The sequence below is a fragment of the Mauremys mutica genome, chromosome 15 (genome assembly GCF_020497125.1).
Source record: "Mauremys mutica isolate MM-2020 ecotype Southern chromosome 15, ASM2049712v1, whole genome shotgun sequence".
Taxonomy (NCBI): domain Eukaryota; kingdom Metazoa; phylum Chordata; order Testudines; family Geoemydidae; genus Mauremys; species Mauremys mutica.
Window position 1 is genome coordinate 32,586,991 of NC_059086.1, and position 24,214 is coordinate 32,611,204.

Genomic DNA, 24,214 nt, shown 5'->3' on the forward strand with positions numbered 1-24,214 from the left:
CAAACCAATGTCCCCTATGTTATTACTGCTTGCTGTATTCTCCACAACCTCTGTGAGAGTAAGGGGGAGACCTTTATGGCGGGGTGGGAGGCTGAGGCAAATCACCTGGCCGCTGATTACGCGCAGCCAGACACCAGGGAGATTAGAAGAGCACACCAGGAAGCGGTGCGCATCAGAGAAGCTTTGAAAACGAGCTTCATCAATGGCCATGGTACAGTGTGACTGCTGTGTTTGTTGATGAACACCCACCCCGCCTTGACTGACTCATTCCCTGTTAGCAACTCACCCTCCCCCTTCGAGTACAGCTTACTTATGCAAATAAAGTCACTCTCATTTAAAAAGCATGAATTCTTTATTGATTCATTATAAAAAGAGGGAGAGAAGTAAGGGTGTGGTTTGGGAGGAGGATAGGAGGGATGGAGAAGGCCATTAAAAAAAATTCACAGTAACGACATCCTTCTGGTTGGGCTGTCCATGGGGGTGGAGTGGGCGGGTGCACGGAGCCTCCCCCCACGCGTTCTTACACGTCTGGGTGAGGAGGATATGGAACATGGTGAGGGTTGAGGGTGGTTATACAGGGGCTGCAGCGGCACTCTGTGATCCTGCTGCCGTTCCTGAAGCTCCACAAGACGCTGGAGCATGTCAGTTTGATCACGCAGCAGCCCCAGAGTTGCATCCCGCCACCGCTGATCTTCCTGCCGCCACCGCTGATTTTCCTGACGGTCTTCCTGCCGCCACCTCTCATCTCGGTTGTCCCTCCTGTCCTCACGTTCACTGGCCTCTTTCCTGTAATTTGAAACCACGTCCTTCCACTCATTCAGATGAGCTCTTTCATTGCGTGTAACTTCCATAATATCCGAGAACATCTCATCTCGCGTCTTCTTTTTCCTCCGCCTTATCTGTGCTAGCCTTTGGGATGGAGGAGGGATGGTTGAAAAATTTGCAGCTGCATGAGGGAGATAAATATTTAGAAAGATACATTTTACAGAACAATGGTTATACTATTTCACAGTGAACAGCAGTATTCACCACCTAGCACATGTGATTTCCCTACAAGGTCGCATATTTTCATCTTAATAGTGAGTGCCTGCAGCTCTGGAGTTACATATCTCACAGACGCAGGTCCAGGCATCAGAATTCAGCTTGCATGCGGCCATGGTAAGCCACTGTCTTTCGGCTTCTGTAGTGATTTAACCCTTCCCCCCCAACAACGCATGGCTAATACCACGCTAGCTCCCTGCTAATCAACAACCTTCCCCCACCCCCCCCACCCACTGCGTGTCTGGTGCCTTGGGGAAGATCGCCGGTGACCAAACACAGAAAAGATCATCGGCATTTCACTCCTCCCCTCCCCCCGCTTCGCTACGTGCAGGAAAGTTTTTTTTTAAGCTGATGCAGTCCACGAACCCAGTAGAAAAATGGCCACCCCCCCCTTACTTAAATTCCTGATTTTTAACCAGGTTATCCTGAACGATATCACTTTGCTGAGGATAACAGAACAAGATAAAGAACGGATGCTTCTTGAATGCCAGCAGTCACCGGGACCATACGCTGCTATGCTTTGCCACGCAATGATACCTGATTACTTGCTACATGCATGGCGTGGTAAAGTGTCCTACCATGGTGGGCGGAACAAGGCTGCCTTGCCCAGAAACCTTCTGCAAAGGCTTCTGGAGTACCTACAGGAGCGCTTCATCGAGATGTCCCTGGAGGATTTCCTCTCAATCCCTGGACATGTTAACAAACTTTTCTAAGTAACTATACTGTCTGCGAATGCATCCCAAGACCTCAGGGTAAATCAATCATTAAAAAAGGCTTGCTTAAAAAAAAAAGTTTGATATTTGCAAAGGTACACTCACCAGAGGTCCCTTCCATGGCGTCATTGTCTGGGATAGTGGCTTGTGAGGGCTGGGAGGACGGTAATTCCGTCAGGGTGATAAAAAGCTCCTGGCTGCTGGGGCTCACGGAGTGCTGTGTGCTCTCTGCTAGGTCTTCCTCCTCTTCTTCCTCTTCCTCTTCCCCATCTGCATAATCCTCAGCCATGGCAGAGATTACAACCCCCACCTCGGAATCCACGAACAGGGGTGGGGTACTTGTGGCGCAGCCCCCTAAAATTGCATGCAGCTCAGCATAGAAGCGGCATGTTTTTCGACCTGCCCCTGACCTTCCGTTTGCTTCTTTGGTTTTCTGGTAGCCTTGTCTGAGCTCCTTAACTTTCACTCTGCACTGCACTGAGTCCCTGCTGTGGCCTTTATCCGTCATAGCCTTAGAAATTCTTTCAAATACTTTTTCATTTCGTCTTTTGGAACGCAGTTCTGTTAGTACTGAATCCTCTCCCCAGATAGCGATCAGATCCAGTACCTCCCGTGTAGTCCATGCTGGGGCTCTTTTACGATTCTCAGCAGACTGCATTGTTAACGCTGATGAGCTGTGCGTGGTCACCTGTGCTGATGAGATGAGATCTCCACGCTGGGGAAGCAGGAAATGAATTTCAAAAGTTCGCGGGGCTTTTCCTGTCTACCTGGCCAGTGCATCCGAGTTCAGAATGATGTCCAGAGCGGTCACTGGTGCACTGTGGGATAGCTCCCGGACGCCAATGCCGTCGATCAGCGTCCACACTAACCCTAATCCGATATGTTAATACCGATACTAGCGTTACTCCTCTCGTTAGGGAGGAGTACAGAAACCGGTTTAAAGAGCCATTAAAATTGATATAAGGTGCCTCCTAGTGTGGACGGTTGTGGCGTTAAATCGGTTTTACGCTCCTAAAACCGATTTAAACGCCTAGTGTAGACCAGGCTTTAGAGAAGCTCCTAGGGAAAGGAATCCTCATGGTAGCCTGTGCAAGCAGTTTACTGCAACTGAAGGGTGTAAAAGTGATTTAATCAAGAAAGTTTCAGTTCCTAACAGCCAGAAATTTTCGGTTGTGAATGGATCCACTGACTTTCCTTTTGAGAGATCCAGTGTGGGCAGCTTTGAAAAGGTCTCAGGTGGAGTAGAAGCTGTTAAGGAAGTTGAGCAGCCCTATAACCACCTGGCTGTGTGTGGCCAGCTTGTTGGGGAGACAATGGTGTTGGGACAGGAATGTCTCCATGCTGAATCTGTAAGTGAGCAGTCTGTGCTTCAGGATCTGAGGACAGATTCAGTTACTGGTGTTTCAAAGCAGAACAGTTTTATGGCTGAATGCTTGAGGAGGCAGGGGAGAGCAAGCCAGCTCTCACCCTCAGACCCTTTGAATTGGTGTGGTATCTCTGTAAGACAAAGTCCAGCCTTGGAATCCATAGCAGCTAAGAAGTTAAAAGATACTGTCTGTGTTGATGCGAATTACTTGGCTGGCAGGGAGAAGAAAGACTTGCTAATAGCTGTTAGCACAGAGGGCCCACCCCATCAGCCAGTGAACTCTGTTAAGCAAGAGAAATCAGGGTTTAATCCTGAAGGACAAGAAGGAAAGAGACGACTGAATTTTGCAAAGGGAAGCCACAGGTTAACCCTAAAATGCCCAAACTCCAGTGGTATTGAGCCAAGGGTGTGGCATGACAAACATAATTGTAAATGGACACTTGCAATGAATTTGTTGTTATTGCTAATGCTAATTTTTGTAACTAATGTGTTGCTATTGCCAAGAACTGTAACAATGTACAATGTGCCTAATCTTTTGGAAAATCCCTTGAACATGTTGAAAAAAATACATGAAAACACACTTTATGTTAAAGGGCTTTGCTATACTGATGTTTCACAGTTAATGCCTGTAAACAGTGGTGGAACTTTTCACAGGGGAAAATACATTCCAGACCTGATGTGCTGTGTGAAAGGGGAAACTGAGGCACACTACCATATGGCTTTCATGGCTAAATGCCAAGATTCCTGTACTATGAACAACATCAATATCTACATTGGTTTAATGTTAATTGGGTTCAAAACATTGGCCAAAGCTGGTATGGATAAAGTAGCTGTTTTCTTTAGCTCTTGGCAAGATCACATGAAACATACAGGAACCATGCTGCAAAAGCTAACCAAGTTATACCTTGAGTTTGTAAAGAGATTCATTCATGTTATTGAACATGACTTTGATAAACCATTTCGGTTATACACTGATACGGCCTCTAGCCCAACACTAGCTGTAGTGAGACAGACCCAAGGAAAGGGGGCTCTTGGGATGCAGTCAGCTATGTTTTGTCATCCTTTCCTGCATCAATTTTGCGTTGGGGGTGTGACGTTATTGATATAAATTGGGACCATATAGAACATGGGTTGCAACTGTGGAAGCCAGTAAATAATTAACAAGGTTTTGAAGAGATCTTAATGATCTTGAGTTAGGCTAACTGTGACCCTGGTGACGTGAGGAAGCAAGATAATGTAAGACAGAGTGAATTGTGTGAAAGTTATTACGACCTTGCAATATGCAGTCTTGCAGTCTTGTTTTTCTAGTGAGATAGCAGAAAAGCTTATGTATAAACAAAATGTATTTGTTGCTTTTTAGTGTCTCCATGATTGCTAGAAATTATCTGTAAAAAAGGTATAAAGGCTTGATGTAATTGTTTACCAGTTGAGAGACCTGTCCAGGACCCTGTGTCCTATGGCACTCTCTCCCTCCATGGTAATTACTGGAGAAATAATAAAGTATTTAATTTTGCTGCACCCAAACAAAAAGCGAGAACTAAGTTTTTCTTCGACAATTTGGGGGCTCGTCCGGGATGGCAACGCCCACGGACCCACAGACGGCTACTACGGATCATTCCCCTTCGAACCCCATGGCGCCACATGAGAGGTATGAGACCTTTTGAAATCTCTATTGGGGTATCGGAGGAGGACTGTCCCTGAGGACGTCTGTCTCTCTGTTGGGCTCACGCCATCTGAACTTATTGACTGTGCAGCAGGATCAGATGCAAAGTGGTATTGGGGAGAGGCCCCAATAAGGTTAGTTTATAGCAGTACTGGGAACTGCTGAGTTGGCCAAGGTAAATGCATAGGTAAATGCATTAGAATGCACCGGTGCTGAGGGGTTTTTACCGCCTCAAGAGGGGTTGTCATACCGCCTCATGGTATTGGTCCGGACCAGGTAAAGATGCATCGTGGTTAAAAGAAAAATTTTTAAAAAAGAGATAAAAAGGTTTAAAAAGGAAAAAGGAAGAAAAAGAGGCCTTGGTGTGTGTGTGTGTACACCAGTGTGAGTGGCTGTTACCGGGTTAGCCCGGTAACTAGTGGATCTTTAGGAGATCCGACCCACGGTGGGCTGACTCGGCCAGGCATTGTCCGGCGAGGAAGCTGCCTGGGTCTAGGAGTGTGTGAACCCATCTTCCCTCCCCTTTCCTTGTGAGTCTCTCCTGTGTGAGTGGAAAATGGGTAAGGGACTGTCTAAATATTCCACCTCACCCCCTAAGGGTACCCCAGCATATTACATGTACGTACATTATGGTCCTAAAACCTGCAGGTATTTAGCGAATTGGAATCTTCACACGCGTGAAAATCCATCTAAACAGTGCCCATTAGAAGGTATTTTCAATCTAAATAAGATCATATATCTCAGAGGAGCTTTTAATCACAAAGAAAAACCTCTGACACAGTGTGAGCAATTTGTCTAGGAACGGGTTAATTTGAAATTCGGCTTAGCCCTGAGATAAAGGAGAAGTTGTTTTGTGTTCAAGGTCATGAATCAGTGCGGACTATGCTAAGTGCAAAGAAAACTGCTTTCAGCCCCAGCTGCTTGTGGAAAATAGAAACTGAGGCAAGCCAAAGGCAGTACAAGTTGCAGGATTGGAATTATATTTGCAAAGCTTAACTTCCCAGTGAGACATGTGTGAGTATTAAAGTGGTTTAAGGCTTGGGGCATTCATGTTTTTCCTGTGTGAGGTGGGAGCATTCCCAATACTCTCCATTGTTGTTCTATTATTTTTAATGAAGCTTTAAAATTTGATTATATGCTCTGTCAGTCTGATCACCTGACATGAGGGATAAATTAGTACCAGGAATTTGTCACAGTTTGGTGAGCACTTAATAATGGGGGAGCCCTGCAGAATTTACACCATCTATCTGTTTTACCCTTGTTATTTTGTGTTTGCTTTGTTTGGTATTGTTGGTGTTATATGATAAGGATTGCATGATTAAAGGTGAGCTCTAATAGAATAAGGAAACACTATTTGGTTTTGGTGCACTATTTAGCTTTGGCTCTGTTTTGTTTAACCGGTTACTGTTGTTTTTCTGCTCTGTTCATATGGGCATTAGGTGTGTGAGCGGAACTGAACTTCTCGTTCGTAATTCCTCAGGGTGGAAGCCATGTGTGCGATGAAGCTCTGAGGTTGTCCTGAGATTTTACTGGACGGAGCGGGGTAGCGGAGCGGCCAGGTAGCGGGGAGGCCCCGGGGGGCAGCGGTGCCGGTTCCCCCGGTCCCTGGGCCAGGGCACCCGGCGTTACCTCCCCCACCCCCACCCCCACGAGCGGCTGGGGCACAGACTCGTAGGCCTGGAAGAAACACTATTTTTAACTTTTAACACAAAAGAAGAAACACTCACTCCACTGACATTGCCATAGTCCAGGAATTACTGACTAAAAAGGACATTGAGAACTGACCCTGGTGAAGAAGCAAAGAATTACATTCTGGCAGGAAGAAATTTGTGGGACCCATGCTTGGGAATGTGGTATTAATTGGATTTTGGGGTTTATTCTACAGGCTGCGCCCTGTGTTTTGGATAAATCCTTCAGTATGTATTGCCCTCCCTGATTGGATTTTAAATGACATTGCCCTTATCCAGTTTTCACGTCACTTTTACATACCCAGATTGCTCACAAGGGGCTGCCATTAGATTAGCACAACGGAGAACCTGGAATAAGAGGACATTGGGCAGATCCCTATGGGCTGGTGCTAATAGTGTCGTAGCCATTTGGACTATTCTTAAAGGCCACTAGCCTTATTCTTAAAACTCAGCTATCTTAAGTACGGGCTGGAGTTGGTGAGTACTATGTCATTTCCGCCCTTAGTTCTATGACCCAGAAGTTACTGACAGAGATGGTATTGAATATCACTGAGGCTGGGAAGGCATTGCAGTGGGATCTAGACCAGACTTGGCCCACTGCCCTTACTGTCACATCAGGAGTGCCATCTGATCTGTGGTCATGCAGACATACTTGGACACTTTCTGGATGGAAGTGTGGACATTCACAGTGCTCCTTCCAAGCATATGGACCGGTTAGGGTGGGTGTGGGCTCCCACATACCGAATCCTGCTGGGTCCATGGGGAGCATGCATGTGGGATTGGGTGATTCACCGAGATATCTGGGAAGTGAGACCGCCTGATACTCCTAATCGATTTTTAGTTAGTGCTCCTGGGATTACAGCTGATATTTGGATGGGGTTAGGAACTCTGCTCCCCATCCCACGCCATCGAAATGACTGGACATTTTGGTCCTTAGAACCACCACAGCATCAGTGTGTACAGAAACTGAAGCCAGGGAAGTTGTCACTGTTTATGACAATATTTGCTGGGAGGGTGGAGGTCAAGGAACTACCCTGACAGGACACCCACTTTTTCGAGCTAATGATAGCTGTGTGTGCGTTAATGCCACCACTTTACAAGATATACATATTAATCTTACCACTGCTGCAGGCAATCCTATCATTTCCTGGCCTGCAGATAGAATGTTGCCAGTAGCTTTTAGATTTCAGGTATATTTTCCTTGGACTAGATTAGTGCCTGATCGGTTTCAAAATTTGCTTTCATTGTTACCAGAGGTTCGAAGAATCTCTGCGTTGCAAGGGCAAATTCATATGCTTCAGGATATGTATATCATGCTGAATAGTATGCCTTTCATACAGCTTATAGAGTGTCTACTTTAGGTACTGAGTATGGTGTATTGTGCTTTGTAACCAAAATTGTACGACACCACCATTATTTTATTCCTATGGGAATGTTATTGTTTGTGGTGGTGTTAGTTAGTTTAGGATTGTGTTCTTGTTGTTGTAAAGGATATAATGCTAGTAATAATACCTTTCATGTTCGTGCTGATCATGCATTGTCATTACATCCCATGAAAACCCCTAAGATTGACATACTTGCTGTAGAATCTGACATCCATGGTTTGATGCAAATTGAGATTTGAAATATTTGTTGTACTAGAAGTACAAAAGGGGGGAGTGTGGAAGCCAGTAAATAATTAACAAGGTTTTGAAGAGATCTTAATGATCTTGAGTTAGGCTAACTGTGACCCTGGTGACGTGAGGAAGCAAGATAATGTAAGACAGAGTGAATTGTGTGAAAGTTATTACGACCTTGCAATATGCAGTCTTGCAGTCTTGTTTTTCTAGTGAGATAGCAGAAAAGCTTATGTATAAACAAAATGTATTTGTTGCTTTTTAGTGTCTCCATGATTGCTAGAAATTGTCTGTAAAAAAGGTATAAAGGCTTGATGTAATTGTTTACCAGTTGAGAGACCTGTCCAGGACCCTGTGTCCTATGGCACTCTCTCCCTCCATGGTAATTACTGGAGAAATAATAAAGTATTTAATTTTGCTGCACCCAAACAAAAAGCGAGAACTAAGTTTTTCTTCGACACAACCAAGGTCCTGTAGTGGCACCAAATCTTAAGTAAAGGGGGTCATATAAGGTGTCTAAGACCAGGTTCTGGGTTGCTGGTTATGATTATGCTGTCTGTATGTCTGTATCATTTTGTAGTTGAAGTTATAAGTATTGGCTCTGTACTGTCTGTATTTTGTATTATGCTCTGCTTCTGGGAAATATCCCAGACAAGCTGGTGTTAGCCCTGCCTAGCTGGCTTGATGGCCCATTAAGGACCATCAGCTACACAATTGACCCATGAAGAGAAGGCAGACACGCCTTGTGACTCAGCAAGGTATGCAAAGACTTGTCCATGTGACTGCAGACTCCATTTTGCTGTGATTTTCCACAGTGAGAACAAAGAGATTCTTACACCTGGAAAAGTCTATATAAGGCTGATGCATCATCTCCATCTGGTCTTCAATCCTGCTTCTGACCTCTGGAGGGACTTTGCTACAAACTGAAGCTCTACACAAGGGACTGAATGACCCATCCCAGCGGGGGGTGTATTCCAGAGACTTAATTTGAACCTGCAGTTTACTCCATCACTGCTGCAAGCCTGAACTAAGAACTTTGCCATTACTGTATGTAATTGATTCCATTTAACCAATTCTACCTCTCATCTCTACCTTTTTCCTTTTGTGTAAATAAACCTTTAGATTTTAGATTCTAAAGGATTGGCAACAGCGTGATTTGTGGGTAAGATCTGATGTGTATATTGACCTGGGTCTGGGGCTTGGTCCTTTGGGATCGAGAGAACCTTTTTCTTTTATTGGGGTGTTGGTTTTCATAACCATTCATCCCCAGGACGAGTGCACTGGTGGTGAAGCTGGGAGACTGGAGTGTCTAAGGAAATTGCTTGTGTGACTTGTGGTTAGCCAGTGGGGTGAGACCAAAGTCCTTTTTGTATGGCTGGTTTGGTTTGCCTTAGAGGTGGAAAAACCCCAGCCTAGGGCTGTGACTGCCCAGTTTAAGCAATTGGTCCTGATTTGGCACTCTCAGTTGGGTCCCGCCAGAATCGCTCCGTCACACCCCTGTTAAAAAGAAATACTGCATAGCTGGATTCTTCTTATTGACCTTATCTTTAAGGCTGTAGGGGTCACATGTGGGGGCGATACACACACCTCTACCCCCCCACACGGGGAGAGGTTACACACACACACACACACACTCCTGTACCCCTCTCACATGGGGGGTGACTGACCAAACTGAACCTCCCTGCCCAGCGCTCTCCGCCCTCCTTGCCTAGCTGGGCCCCCGGGCACGGACCCACCTCTCCTGGTACCTGGCGCCGTGTCTTCCCAAGGCAACACGTGGCGGGTGGGGGAGCAGAGAGACATAGGGTCAAGTGCCCTAACCCTCCCCAGATTTCTGCCAGAATGTGGCCGGCAGCAGCCTTTTGGCCCTGTGCAGGAGGGAAGGGACAGGAGCTGCTTCCGGCCACTGGGGAGAAGCGGGAGAGTGGGGGTGACGGGGGGAGGGATGACCTGGCCCGTGTCTTTGCAGAGCTCATCTCTCCCCCGTGGCTGGAAGCAGCTTGTCCCTTCCTGCCCGCACAGTGTGGAAAGGCAGCGAACGCCCCCAGGCTGCTGCTGGCCACCCACATAACCCAGCCGCCCCCTGTCCCCCAGCTACAGCGTGGGCAGGAAGGGGTTAATCCCTAAGGCTGCACTGTACCCCAGGGCCCAGGGAACCTGCCTGCAGGGGCCTCAGTGAGCCCGGCCAGAGAGGGGGCTCAGCAGGGGAGGGTGCCAGGGGACGGAGCAGCCCTGCACTCCCTGGGGGCAGGACCCAGGGCAATGGGGTGGGGGGATGAAGGGGAGTGAAGCGGGTGCTAAGACCCTGCCCAGGGGGCTGCTGTGGGTATGAATAGGCTGGAAATCGCTTCTCCCCACCTCCCCATCCTGAACAGTGAAGTTTTCCCTGAACCACGGATACTCACGTCCGGACTCTCCGCTCTGTCCAGACACCCGGCTCTGCCCGGCCAGCCAGCAGCCTGGAAAGGAGACAGCTCGCTAGGGACCAGATCCAAGACTGACTCAGACCCACCGCCCACCCCCCCCCCCCGCCCCAGGGGCACACACCCTGGTCTCAGATCCCCACCTATGAACACAAGCCCTGGCTGACTCCAATACTCACCAAGGAAGAGGATCATGAGAGCAGATGCCATGATGGGGGCAGCGAGGGGCCCCTCAGTGCTGCTTCCAACACCCTGGTGCCCAGCTCCACCGAGCCCCAAATGAGGAACTCAGCTGGTGGCTCCAGCTACAGGAAGACGACAATGTCTCCTCTCTTCCTGCGTCCATCACACCTTGTCTCTAATCTGCAGGCGAAATCTACTGCGGTCAAAGTAAGCAGAGGTCTTTGCAAAACCCAGGAAACCCAGGGACCATCAGCCTGGCCAAGCATGATGCAGCTCCCAGCTTGTCTGTGTCTCTGTGGAGATGGGGGGACAGGTCACCTCAACGTACCCTGCAGCCTTGAGGAAGGTGCATCAGGCTGAGAGCCAGGCAACCAGGGGCTCTGGTCTTCCATCTTCCACTGACCACGATTTCCATGAAAATTCCATCCACTTTTCATTCTGGGTTCAAGCGGCTGATGACCCACACAGCTAAAATTAATACATCATCATGCAATTAAGGGCTGGCGTTGCCATGGACCTGCACGAGGGGGCAGAGTTAAGGCCATTCAGGAAACAGTAACTGTGGCATTTCCTGGTGCTGGAGAGTTTGACTCTGCAGCCTTCCTGTTCAGCCTGCAAACCTGCCCACCTGCGACATGAGCCGTGGCATCGTGTGAGGAGCGGGCGCGATGGGGGACGCCTGGGTTTGCTGCCCCTTGCGCCATAGCTGAGCGGTGATGATGGGTTTACACTGTAATGCCTGGTTCTAAAGGGCTTTTCTCAGTGTGTGAATCAAATCAACGACAGCTGCACACTTGCTTTGATCTGCTGAAACCTTCAGATTGTGGGCTGCATTTGGAGGACTCCCAGAGCATGAGGCCAGCGGGGCTGCGTCTACACCGCAGAGCAATAGGGCTCGAACCCTGGGGGCCGGCTTGATTCGGGCTGTGACCCTGCACTCCAGTGGGGGCTGCTGGGTCCGAGCCCCGGGGGAGCGTGATGAGTGTGTAGACAGAAGGGCGGGTAGGCCTGAGCGTGGGTTCAAACCCTGGGCTTGCATTGCCGTGAAGACACTAAGGCCTGGTCTACACTAGGACTTTAATTCGAATTTAGCAGCGTTAATTCGAATTAACCGCGCACCCGTCCACACGAGGAAGCCATTTAATTCGACCTAGAGGGCTCTTTAGTTCGAATTCGGTACTCCACCCCGACGAGGGGAGTAGCGCTAAATTCGACATGGCTATGTCGAATTAGGCTAGGTGTGGATGCAAATCGAACTTAGTAGCTCCGGGAGCTATCCCACAGTGCACCACTGTGTTGACGCTCTGGACAGCAGTCCGAGCTCTGATGTTCTGATCAGCCATACAGGAAAAGCCCTGGGAAAATTTGAATTCATTTTCCTGTCTGGCCAGTTTGAATCTCAATTCCTGGTTGGACATCGTGGCGAGCTCAGCAGCACTGGCAGCGATGCAGAGCTCTCCAGCAGAGGAGTCCATGCAATCTCAGAGTAGAAAGAGGGCCCCAGCATGGACTGACCGGGAAGTCTTGGATCTGATCGCTGTGTGGGGCGATGAGTCTGTGCTTTCGGAGCTGCGCTCCAAAAAACGGAATGCAAAGACCTACGAGAAGGTCTCCAAAGCCATGGCACTCAGAGGATACAGCCGGGATGCAACGCAGTGCCGCGTGAAAATCAAGGACCTGAGACAAGGCTACCAAAAAATCAAAGCGGCAAACGGACGCTCCGGAGCCCAGCCCCAGACATGCCGCTTCTACGAGGCACTGCATGCCATTCTCGGTGGGTCTGCCACCACTGCCCCACCAGTGACCGTCGACTCTGAGGATGGGATAGTGTCGATGGGCAGTTCCTCGGCGATGTTCGCGGATGGGGAAGATGAGGAAGGGTTTGTGGAGGACGAGGCAGGTGACAGCGCTTACAATACTGCTTTCCCCGACAGCCAGGATCTCTTCATCACCCTCACAGAGATCCCCTACCAACCCTCCCCGGCCATTAACCCGGACTCTGAATCAGGGGAAGGATCAGTCGGTAAGTGCTATAAACATGTAAACATTTATTTTTTAAAAAACAGGAATAAAAACTATATGAAAAGAAGGCCAATACATATAGGGATCGAACAGAAATCCTCTTGGGACAGTTCCACGAAGCTCTTGTAGAGGTACTCGAAAAGCCTCCGCAGGAGGTTCCTGGGGAGAGGTGCCTTATTGGGTGCTCCGTGGAAGTACACTCTTCCGCGCCAGGCCATCCTGAGGTATAGTGGGAGCATTGCCTCGACCAGCATGGCAGCATAGGGCCCTGGTCTGTGCAGGGATTCACGCAGCATGCGCTCTCTGTCTCTCCTGGTGACCCGCCTCAGGGTGATCTCGCTCGGCGACTGCTGCATCTAATTAGGGGAATTACTGTAATGTTACTATTGTGAATGCTTGACTTTTCCTTTGCATAACAATGACCGTCGTTTAACAGCCAGGTGGTGGAGGCTGCAGAGGAAAAGCATACAGGGATCTTTCCCGGGGACAGCCGCGAGGGGCTGGAACAGGGTCAGACTTTATGCTTTCCAGATTGCCTGCAGCAGGAGGGCACTGCTATCCATTAACTGTTAAGCAGCCTAAAGTTTACGGCTTACCAGGCCTGGCTGCTACACGGATTCTGCTGTCCTGCCCCGCTTGTCCGATCTCCAGTGCAAGACCCCAGGCAATGAAAGCGAATGCCGAAAATTCGAACTTGTCCTGAGAGCATATGAGATTAGGTGCCCTGTATGGTCTTGTTCACAGAAACTGAGTAGACTGTGTTCAGTGTTCGCAAACATGTATCTTTGCAAGGAAATCACTTCCTTTTTCCCATCACACAGCTGCGTCTCTTTCCCGAACTGCCCCGGCATCCCCCTCACAGAGGCTGGCGCAGATTAGGCGGCGAAAGAAAAAGACTCGGGACGAGATGTTCGCTGAACTGATGGCCTGCTCCAGAGCCGAGGCGGCCCAGCAGAGCCAGTGAAGGGAGACCCTCTCTCAGCAGCAGCGCTCACACAGCGAACGGGAGGACAGGTGGCGGCAGGAAGACCAGCAGGCGACTCAAACGCTGCTTGGACTAATGAGGGAGCAAACGGACACGCTCCGGCGCCTTGTGGATGTTCTGCAGGACCGCAGGCAGGAGCAGAGAGCCCCCCTGAACTGTATCTGCAACCGCCCTCCCCCGCCACAAAGTCCTGTCCCCCCCTCACCCAAAATCACAAGAAGGAGGGGCGCTAGGGGCCGTGAAAACTGTCACTCCACCCCAGCAGAGCGCTCATGTACCAAACAGCTCTCATTCCCTAAAGTATGAGAATTGCTTCCCTTCCTGGCTCACCCGATCCCAAATCCCAGTTTCATCCCCCAACTGTGTAGTTGAGTATTAAAAATAGTTTGCTGTTCATTACTGTTTCCGTCATGTTTCTTTGCAGAAGACTTTGTGTGAAGGGGGGGGAGGGGTTTGTTAATTGCATAGGACAGCCACCATTACCAGGGTACAGACTTGGGGGCAGGATCAACAGCAGGACACACACAGACTGCAGTCACTAGGCACCAGGGTCATTCTGGGAGGTGAATGCTGCCCCGGGTCAGTCTGTGAGGTGTATGCTGCCCCAGGGTCCGAGCGCCTGTCATCCACAAATGGCAAGGCAGGCTGCCCTTACCATGCCCTTCCACCCTAGCCATGAGCCTCTCCGATGCCCTGAGCCCCAGCCAGAGCCATCATCCCCCTACACCTACTCACCCTTCCCACACACCCCTCACCCCTTCCTGCAAACCCACCCCTTCCTGCACACCCTCCTGTAACCGTCCTCCCCCCAGAGACCACTGTAGGAGCAGGAGCCTGTCAGTCCTCGAGTGTAGAAGCGGTCTGTACATCACTGCACACCGTACCCACCACAGTCTGCGTCCCTGTTTGAACCCTTGAACGCGAATTCGTTAGTAAAGAAAACTTTGTTAATTAAAAATGTTCCAATAAATTTATTTTTAAACGTCTGTTGGAAGGGGGGAAACCTGGTGAACGGGGTATGTAACCGCTGAAAAAAGTGAATAGTAACTGAAAGAGGGGCAGGTTCAGCTTCTCTGTAAAGAGACTGGACAGTAATAGGTTACCCTGCTCTCTGAGGAACCTAGCTTTCAAAGCCTCCCGGATGCACAGCGCTTCCCGCTGGGCTCTTCTAATCGCACGGGTGTCTGGCTGAGCGTAATCAGCAGCCAGGCGATTTGCCTCAACCTCCCATCCCGCCATAAAGGTCTCCCCCTTGCTCTCACAGAGATTGTGGAGCACACAGCAAGCTGCAATAACAATGGGGATATTGGTTTCGCTGAGATCCGAGCGAGTGAGTAAGCTCTTCCATCTCCCCTTGAGACGTCCGAAAGCACACTCCACCACCATTCTGCACTTGCTCAGCCGGTAGTTGAAGAGCTCCTTGTCACTGTCCAGGGCGCCTGTATAGGGCTTCATGAGCCAGGGCATTAGCGGGTAGGCTGGGTCCCCGAGGATCACTGTAGGCATCTGCACATCCCCAACCGTTATTTTGTGGTCCGGGAAGAAAGTACCTGCCTGGAGGAGTCTAAAGAGACCAGAGCTCCTGAAAACACGCGCGTCATGAACCTTGCCCGCCCACCCGACGTTGATGTTGGTAAAACGTCCCCTATGGTCCACCAGTCCTTGCAGCACCATGGAAAAGTAGCCCTTTCGGTTAATATACTGGCTGGCCTGGTGGGCCGGTCCCAGGATAGGGATGTGAGTGCCATCTATAGCCCCACCGTAGTTTGGGAATCCCATCGCGGCAAAGCCATCTATGACGACCTGGACGTTTCCCAGGGTCACTACCTTTGAGAGCAGTAGGTCAACGATTGCGTGGGCTACTTGCATCACAGCAACCCCCACGGTAGATTTGCCGACGCCAAAGTGGCTCGCTACTGACCGGTAGCTGTCTGGCGTGGCAAGTTTCCAGAGGGCTATGGCCACTCGCTTCTGCACACTCAGGGCTGCTCGCATCTGGGTGTCCTGGCGCTTCAGGGCAGGGGCCAGCAAGTCACACAGTTCAAGGAAAGTGCCCTTACGCATCCTGAAGTTTCGCAGCCACTGTGATTCATCCCAGACCTGCAGCACTATGCGGTCCCACCAGTCCGTGCTTGTTTCCCGGGCCCAGAATCGCCGTCCCATAGCATGAACATGACCCATTGCCACCATGATCTCCGTGGTGCGGGATCCCGTGCTTTGTGAGAGGTCTGTGCCACTCTGACACTTCATGTCCTCACCGTGCTGCCGGAGCCTCCTCGCCCGATTTCTCAGCAGCTGACTGTGGAAGAGGTGGACGATAAGGTGCGAGGAGTTGACAACGGCCATAAGTGCAGCGATGATCGCAGCGGGCTCCATGCTCGCAGTGCTGTGGCGTCCGCGCTGTCACTGACCAGAAAAGTGCGGTAACAGATTTCCCGCCGGTGCTTTCAGGGAGGGAGGGTGGGAGTGACAGTTGAATGATGACAGTTACCCAAAACCACCCTCGACACATTTTTCCCCCAGCAGGCATTGGGGGCTCTACCCAGCATTCCAATGGGAAGCGGGGACTGCGGGAACTGTGGGATAGCTGCCCAGAATGCACCACTTCCAATGTCGACGCTTGCCCCGTTAGTGTGGACTCACAAAGTCGAATTAGTGTCCTTAGTGTGGATACACAAATTCGAATTCATAAGGTCGAATCCACAAATTCGACCTAAGTTAAATCGAACTACTCTTGTAGTGTAGACATACCCTGAGTTCACTGGTGCTTCCTGCTGTCGCGTGTGGATGGTTCCGTGTCGGGCCCTCTGGATCTGGGTCGGATTCAATCAGTTCCCTAGGGCCCAGACAGCCCGGTGCCACCCACACCTCCGGGCCCGCACTGCCCCCAAGAGCAGCTGTAACTCTACTCCTCCCCCAACCCCAGTAGCCAGGCGAAGGACAGAGGGAAACTGAGGCACGCTGAGGCTTCATAATAATATTACAGGGCATTGCCCCTTGGTCACACACGGGGAGACATCCCCGTCCTGCTGTGCGAGGCGGCTCTGCGGCGTGTAGAAATAGGGCAGTTCCCCTTTAAACAGGGGGTGAGCCCTCAGTGGGCGCTCACCGGGTTGTGGGTTGTACGAGGGGCCCCAAAGCAGACAGAGCAGCTGGGCGTGTGAAGCCAGGCTGGGCCTGGGGGTGTAGCTGGTGAATGGGGGTAGGTGGCACCGTTTGGGGGGACTGTGAAAGGGGCAGAAGAAGGGGGCAGCCAGAGCTGCCCAAAGGGAGGGGCGGCTGATGAGTTTTGGGGCAAGTGGGGCATTTCCCCTGGCTCCCAGCAGCACCCGCAGCTCCCTCCACGCTGCCCCACGGCCCCGCAGCCCCTGCCCAGCGCTGGCACCGCCGGCTCGTAGGACAATTGGGAAGGAAAAGGGACGCCTGGTCCGGGACTGGCTCCCCCCCACGGGCCCCCCCCCAGACAGGGGCCTATTGCTAGGGGGACTTGCCCTTGGCCCAAAGGCTGGGGGGAGGTGGGATGGGGGCCCCCCTCACTGCAGTGGGGTCAGGGCTAGATTCTGATCCCAGCTTCCCAGAAGGCAATCTGGAGTCACCCACTCCCCTCCCAGAGCGTCAGCTAGAACCCTGGAGTCCTGGCTCCCAGCCGCCCCACAGCTCTAACCACTAGACCCCACTCCCCTCCTGGAGCCAGAGATAGAACCAAGAGGCCTGACCCCCCAGCCCAGCGCCCTATACCCTAATCCCACCTTCTGGCACATGGCACAGCTGCTATGGAAATACTCTCCCACTGGGGGGGCGCTGTGGGAGCACTGGGTGTGGGGTGGGGGGCTCCCCACTTCCCCAGATCCACCGCTCCCAGCAGGGGGTGCCCCCGCCACACAGACTCGCTGTCCCACCCAGTGTCTCTGCTTCGCAGGAGTCGTCAGTGACTGGAAGGACCATTTCACCACGGTGCAGAGCAAGCGCTTTGCCCAGGTTTACCAAGAGCAGCCGCAGGAGCTGGCCGGGACCGTCCCCTGGGACAAGGAGTGACACCCCCTCAGCTCAGGCAGGGTGCACGGGGCTGTACATAGCCAGGGGATACGTTGGCTGGTGGAGGCCCCTCCATGGAGCCAGGGCTCCCCCTAGTGGTGTTCTTCAGTAGCTCCCCCCTCCAGAGCAGCTGGTGCTACTGCCAGGGGGTGGCCTCGCCTGACGTCCGGCACCTCACGCTTGCAACTGATCCCGTCCACTCTTTCCTGCCCACTTTCCCTCTTCCCCAAATACAAGCCGCCTGCATCTAGGGGTCGGTTTGTACCCCACACTGCTCCTGAACCCCCTAGTCCGGATGGCAGGACACGTCATCAGCAGCCGCCTTATCTATTGCATCCACCTGCGAGCCAGGACTCCTGGGTTCTCTGCCTGGCTCTGGGAGGTCAGTGGGGTCTAGTGAGTCCAGCCCAGCACCCTCTAGGCTGGGGGTCGGGGTTCGATCCTGGGGTGTGACCATCGGGGTGGGAGCAGTCGGGGGGGATTCTCCGGGGCAGAGGTGTTTGGGGGCAGGGGGAGTTGTGCTGGCGTCTCAGCCCCCGAGGGGAAGCGGCTTGTCTCTGGGGAGATGCTCTTCTCCACACGGCCGGATCCAGGCTCCTGGGGGCGCAGAGAGATGGCGGGTTAGAGGGGCCCATGTCGCCCAGAGTCCAGCCCCTGGGGGGAGCAAGGGGCACAGAGTGGGGCGGGTCACCTCACCTAGGACACCTCCCTCGGGCGGCTGTAATAGGCCTCAGCCAGGATCAGCCCCAGGACGAGCAGGACCCCGGCACCCAGCGCCAGGCGGGCGATGTTGGTGTGGGTGAAATCCGGGCGCCTTGGGGGGGCTGCTGTGGGGGAAGGGGAGAGTCACTCAGCAGCTCGGACGGGGAGATCAGCAGCTGGTGCTGCCCCGGGAGCGGAGCCCCCAACCCCCCGTCTGGCAGGTCCGGCCCTGGGGCCTCAGCTTCCCCAACAAGGCGGTTGCCCAGGTGGACGAACTGCCCCTGCCCCGAGGCCCCCCCCACTCACTCCATCCCCCCATCGCTCGCCCTCCCCCACCCTCACTCACTCACTCGCTCATTTTCACCGGGCTGGGCAGGGGGTTGGGGAGCTGCAGAGACGGCGCTTGGGGCAGGGCCCCTGTGGCCACCTTGCGCCTGGGAGCCGGAGGGAGATGCCGGCTGCTGCCCGGGAGCCGCCCTGACTTTTAACTGCCCTGCCAGGGTCCCTTTGCAACCGGATGTTCCAGTCAAAAACCGGACACTTGGCAACCCTAGTCCCAGGCTCCGCCCGGGCACCCAGTTGGGCCCAGCCCCAGAGCCAGGCCCCCGGATCCTGTCCCTCTCCTGGGACCCCCCAGTAGCTTCCAGGCAGCAACCTACAGGGCAGGAGGTGCCAGAGGAGCTGGGGGGTCTGGTGGTGAGGGAGGGGCAGCGGCTGCCCCTCCCCCTGGTGTCTGGGCTCATGCACCAAGAGTCACTGCCCCCATCCCGCCCAACCAGCCCCAACCCCCTTGGGCAGCATGAGCCTTCCAGGGCTGGTTCGATGGTGATTCCCACCCCGGCCCTGATACCTGGCCCTGCGCAGCCCGGACGGGTGGGAACTGTCGTCGTTCCCAGCTGAGTCGGGTCGGTTCCCCCTGTGGGAATAGAACCGTTGTCTGTCAGGATGCGGGAGCGGCTGAAACAGAGACAGCAATGCTCCCCCTCCCCCGCAACTCAGCTTCAATCGTCATTGTCATTCATGGCGGGGTGGGGGGTGCCGGCTCAGCAGTTCCTGGGCCCCGACTCCTCTGTGTGTTCCCAGGGTGGGGACAGTTGTCTGGGGGCCAGGATCCCCCCTCACCCCCGAATCTCCAACGGCTGCTGCACCCCACTGGCTGGGGAACCCCCAGTGACTCCCCGGCCGGGTGTCCCCTCTGCTGGGCCCAGGGCAGTGCCGAGGCCCTGATGACCCGACTGGGTGTGGGGCTGGGAACGGGGATGTGGAGCCGGGCTCCTCACCTGCTACCACCAGCTGCACGGGGTCGCTGGGCTGTGAGGAGACAAAGGGCTCTGACCGGGGCCGGTAGCTGCAGCTGTAGCTCCCTCCGTGCTGCCGGCCCACGCTGGGGATGCGGAACTCGGCCCTGGCCCCAGCAGGGTCCGTGTGTCGCTGCGGGTTCAGGTCTCCAGCCTTGTGCAGGAAGAACCTCACGTCCCGGCGCTGCCCCTGACACCGGATGGTGACGTCTGCCCCTGGGGCGGTGACCCCAGTGGGGCTCAGGGAGATGAAGGGTCTGGGTAAGCCGGGATCTACGCACAGGAGACAGGCTGTGAGAGCCAGACCCAGGCACCCACCCAGCCCTGGCCTCCCAGGCCGGCCCCAGCCCTGGGCAGATCCAGGGGCCCCCGGGCAGAGATTCTCTCCCAGATCCCAGAGCTCCCCCCACCCAGAATCCCGGCCCTGCGAGCTGGGCTCCCAGCCCCACAGACACGGAGCCGCGGCTCCCTAGTGCTTGGGATCCTCATATGCCGTGTGTGGTCCTGCCTCACTCACTGCCCTGCACAGAGCGACTCACGGGCTGGTCTCTGGCGCCGGCACCGCAGGCCCAGGGTTGCCGGTGCCCAGTTTTCAGCCGGAAAGTGGGTTGAACAGGGAACCTGGCAGTGCCGCTGACCGGACACTAAACCTGATTCCCTGCAGTACCCGGCCTGTGCCACCAGGGGGCGGGAAGAGCAGCTGCTGCTGGAGCCTGGAGGAGACTCAGCAGGGGCCCTGCCCAACACCCCACTCCCTGTCCCCCCACCCCCATCCCAGCAGCACAGCTCCCCCTCCCCCACCCTGCTGTGCTCACCCCCACCTTCTCCCCCTCCCCTCCATCTCCTGAGCGTGGGTCCCCCTCCCTGCCACACTCATCCCCACCCGCCCCGCTCCCCCATCTGCCCCACTCCCTGACCCCTCACCCCAACCCCCATCCCCCAAGCGTGGGTCCCCCTCCCTGCAACACTCATCCCCACTCCCACTCTATGTACAAGGGGCAGCATTAAAGTAGCCTCCCTGCCCTGAGTCTCCAGGGGCTGCTGCTCCCCCACGGCTGGGGAACCCCCAGTGACTCTGGCCCCACTCCCCAGCCGGGCGTCCCCTCTGCTGGGCCCAGGGAAGAGCCTGGCTCTGAGTGTCCCATTGGTGCAGAGCCCCCTGAGGACCCAATTGGGTGTGGGGCTGGCAGAGGGGACGTGGAGCCGGGCCCCTCACCTGCTACCACCAGCTGCACGGGGTCGCTGGGCTGCGAGGAGACGAAGGGCTCTGACCGGGGCCGGTAGCTGCAGCTGTAGCTCCCTCCATGCTGCCGGCCCACGCTGGGGATGTGGAACTCGGCCCCGGCCCCAGCAGGGTCCATGTGTCGCTGCGGGTTCAGGTCTCCAGCCTTGTGCAGGAAGAACCTCACGTCCCAGCGCAGACCCTGACACCGGATGGTGACGTCTGCCCCTGGGGCGGTGACCCCAGTGGGGCTCAGAGAGATGGAGGGTCTGGGTAAGCTGGGATCTGTGCACAGAAGACAGGCTGTGAGAGCCAGACCCGGGCACCCACCCAGCCCCGGCCTCCCCGGCCAGCCTCAGCCCTGGGCAGATCCTGGGGCCCCCGGGCAGAGATTCTCTCCCAGATCCCAGAGTTCCCCCCCAGGGCCACCCAGAGGATTCCGGGGGCCCGGGGTCTTTGGCAGCGGGGGGCCCTTCCGTTCCTGGACCCGCCGCCGAAGTGCCCTGAAGACCCGCAGCGGGGGCCCCCCCCGCCGCCGAATTACCGCCGAAGCCGGACCCGCCACCGAAGCGCAGCCCGGTCTTCGGCGGTAATTCGGCGGAGGGGGGCCCCGCCGCGAGTCTTCGGGGCACTTCGGCGGCGGGTCCCGGAAAGGAAGGGCCCCCCGCTGCCGAATTACCGCCGAAGACCGAGCTGAACTTCGGCAGCGGGTCCCGCTCCGTCTTCGGCGGTAATTCGCCAGTGAGGGGGTCCTTCCGCCCCGGAGCGGAAGGACCCCCCACCAGCGAAGACCAGGAGCAGAAGAAGCTCCTGCGCCTGGCCCCGCAAGAGTTTTCCGGGCCCCCCGGAGCGAGTGAAGGACCCCGCTCCAGGGGCCCCGAAAAACTCTGGTGGGGGCCCCTGTGGGGCTCGGGGCCTGGGGCAAATTGCCCCTCTTGCCCCCCCCCGGGCGGCCCTGTTCCCCCCACCCAGAATCCCGGCCCTGCGAGCTGGGCTCCCAGCCCCACAGACACGAGCTGCGGCCCCTAGTGCTTGGGATCCTCATATGCCGTGTGTGGCCCCTGCCTCACTCACTGCCCTGCACAGAGCGACTCACGGGCTGGTCTCTGGCGCCGGCACCGCAGGCCCAGGGTTGCCGGTGCCCAGTTTACAGCCGGAAAGTGGGTTGAACAGGGAACCTGGCAGTGCTGCTGCCCGGACACTAAACCTGATTCCCTGCAGTACCCGGCATCTGCCACCAGGGGGCGGGAAGAGCAGCTGCTGCTGGAGCCTGGAGGAGCAGTGCAGCCACTCAGCAGGGGCCCTGCCCCACTCCCTGCCCCACTCCCCCCCACCCCCATTCCCCAAGCGTGGGTCCCCCTCCCTGCAACACTAATCCTCACCTGCCCCCTCCCCCGGCCTGCCCCACTTCCTGCCCCCCCAACCCCCACCCCCGCAGCGCAGCTCCCCCTCCCGCATCCTGTCCCACTCACCCCCCAGCCCTGGAGTGCAGCTCTCTGTGCCCCACCCCAGTCCCCCCCACAGGATTAAATAGCGACTCCCGGTCCCTACGCACAAGGGGCAGCGTTAAAGTCGCCTCCCTGCCCCGAGTCTCCAGGGGCTGCTGCTCCCCCCTGGCTGGGGAACCCCCCAGTGACTCCGTCCCTTCTCCCCCCATCTCTGCCCCGGGTGTCCCCTGTGCTGGGTCAGGGCTCGCTGAGACCCCCTGGGGCCTGGCTGGGGGTGGGGCTGGGAGCCGAGGTGCCGGGCTGGGCCCCTCACCTGCTACAATGATCTGCACAGGGTCACTGGGCTCCGAGTAGGCAGGTGGATCTGTTCTGTCGGCATAACGACAGGTGTAGCTGCCCCCGTGTTCCCGTCTGGCGCTGGTGATGGGAAATTCAGCCTCAGAGCCGGCAGGGTCTATGTAAGTCAGATAGTTCCCAGCTCCAGCCTTGTAGAGGAGGATCCTCATGTCCAGGAGCTGATGCCGACACCGGATGGTGACGTTTCCCCCCATGGGGATCACCCCACCGGGGCTGACGGAGATGGAGGGTTTGGGGTAGGACCCCTCTGGAGTCACAAACAAACAGGCAGTAAGTGGGGGTGACACAAACCGCGTCCGTCTGACTCAATCCTCTGCCCATCTGTCGCTCCAGCGTTTCACCCCCCGCCCAGCCCTGGGGCACAGCCAGGCCGGGTCTGGCTTTTTTGCCGCCCCAAGCAAAAAAAAAGGGGGGGGGCATCGGAGTGGCAATGTGTGTGTGTGTGGGGGGGGAACAAAACAAAAAAACGGCGCAGCTGGAGTGGCAAAGCCGGGGGAGGGGGGAACACGCGGCCGGCAAAGCAGGGCAAAAACAAAACAAAAAACCCTACAGGGCGGCCGGAGCCGGGGTGCAGGGGGACTCCCTGTGCTGCAGAGTGCGCGCCCGGTCTAGCGGGGGGAGGGGGAGAACGGGGGCAGCCAGCACATCAGTGGGGTGCTCACCCCACGGCCTGACCGCCGTGCTGCCTGCTGGGAGGGCTCTGCTCCGCTCCGGTCGGCGGGGAGGGAAGGACGCGGCTGCCCTGCCGGGTTTGCTGCAGGGCGCTCCCCTCCTCCGCACTGCCGCCCACTACAGGGCGGCCGGAGCAACGAATGAAAAAAAAAAAAAGAAGCGGCCGTGCCGCTCTAAATTTGGGCGGAAGCCACCCCCTAGAATCGGCCGCCCCAAGCAGGAGTTTGCTCAACTGGTGCCTGGAGCCGCCCTGGACACAGGAGGGGAAAGGAGATTTCCAGTCTCTGATTCCTTCAGTTCTTCAGGGTCAATTCAGCCCTGCCCCCGCTGCAGTCAGGGGTGACTCCAGATTGAATCTGGGGGGCTGAGATCAGAATCTGGCCCTTTCCACACTGCACTCAGTGAATTGGGATCTCCCCTGTGGGGTTCCTGGTCCAAATTCAGATCCTTTGCGCAAGCAGCTCCCAGGACAGCCCCCCACCCTTCCACCCCCCACAAAAAAACACCTTTGCAAAATCCCTCGGTTGTTCTAACATTTTCCTGCTCACCCCTGGGGCTCAGACTCTGGCTCTGCTCTGCCCCAAACCGATCTCAGCCGCTGGGGATTTAGCTCTGCTCTGCACGGTGCCGGGGGCCCCTTTGCGGGCGGGATATTCCCAAAGCTTTTCAGGGGACGTTCCAAACGCCAGGCCGGGCTGAGCCTGACCCACGAGCAAAGCAGTGACACGCGTGTGCAGCAAGCTGAGGGTGAGACACAACGGGGCCTTGCTCCAGTCCCGC

At 55.1% G+C, this 24,214-nt stretch overlaps 1 protein-coding gene and 1 long non-coding RNA gene across 2 annotated transcripts in view; both read right to left on the bottom strand.

The window, feature by feature from the left end:
• Nucleotides 1-24,214, bottom strand: part of LOC123349928 (immunoglobulin superfamily member 1-like) — a 448,190-nt gene that overhangs the window by 332,380 nt on the left and 91,596 nt on the right. The window lies entirely within an intron of this gene.
• Nucleotides 16,557-19,772, bottom strand: LOC123349934. Its single transcript, XR_006573682.1, has 4 exons — nt 19,718-19,772; nt 19,288-19,353; nt 18,432-18,562; nt 16,557-18,332 (listed from the first exon to the last, which is right to left on the bottom strand). It is a non-coding gene; the product is annotated as an uncharacterized LOC123349934 (long non-coding RNA).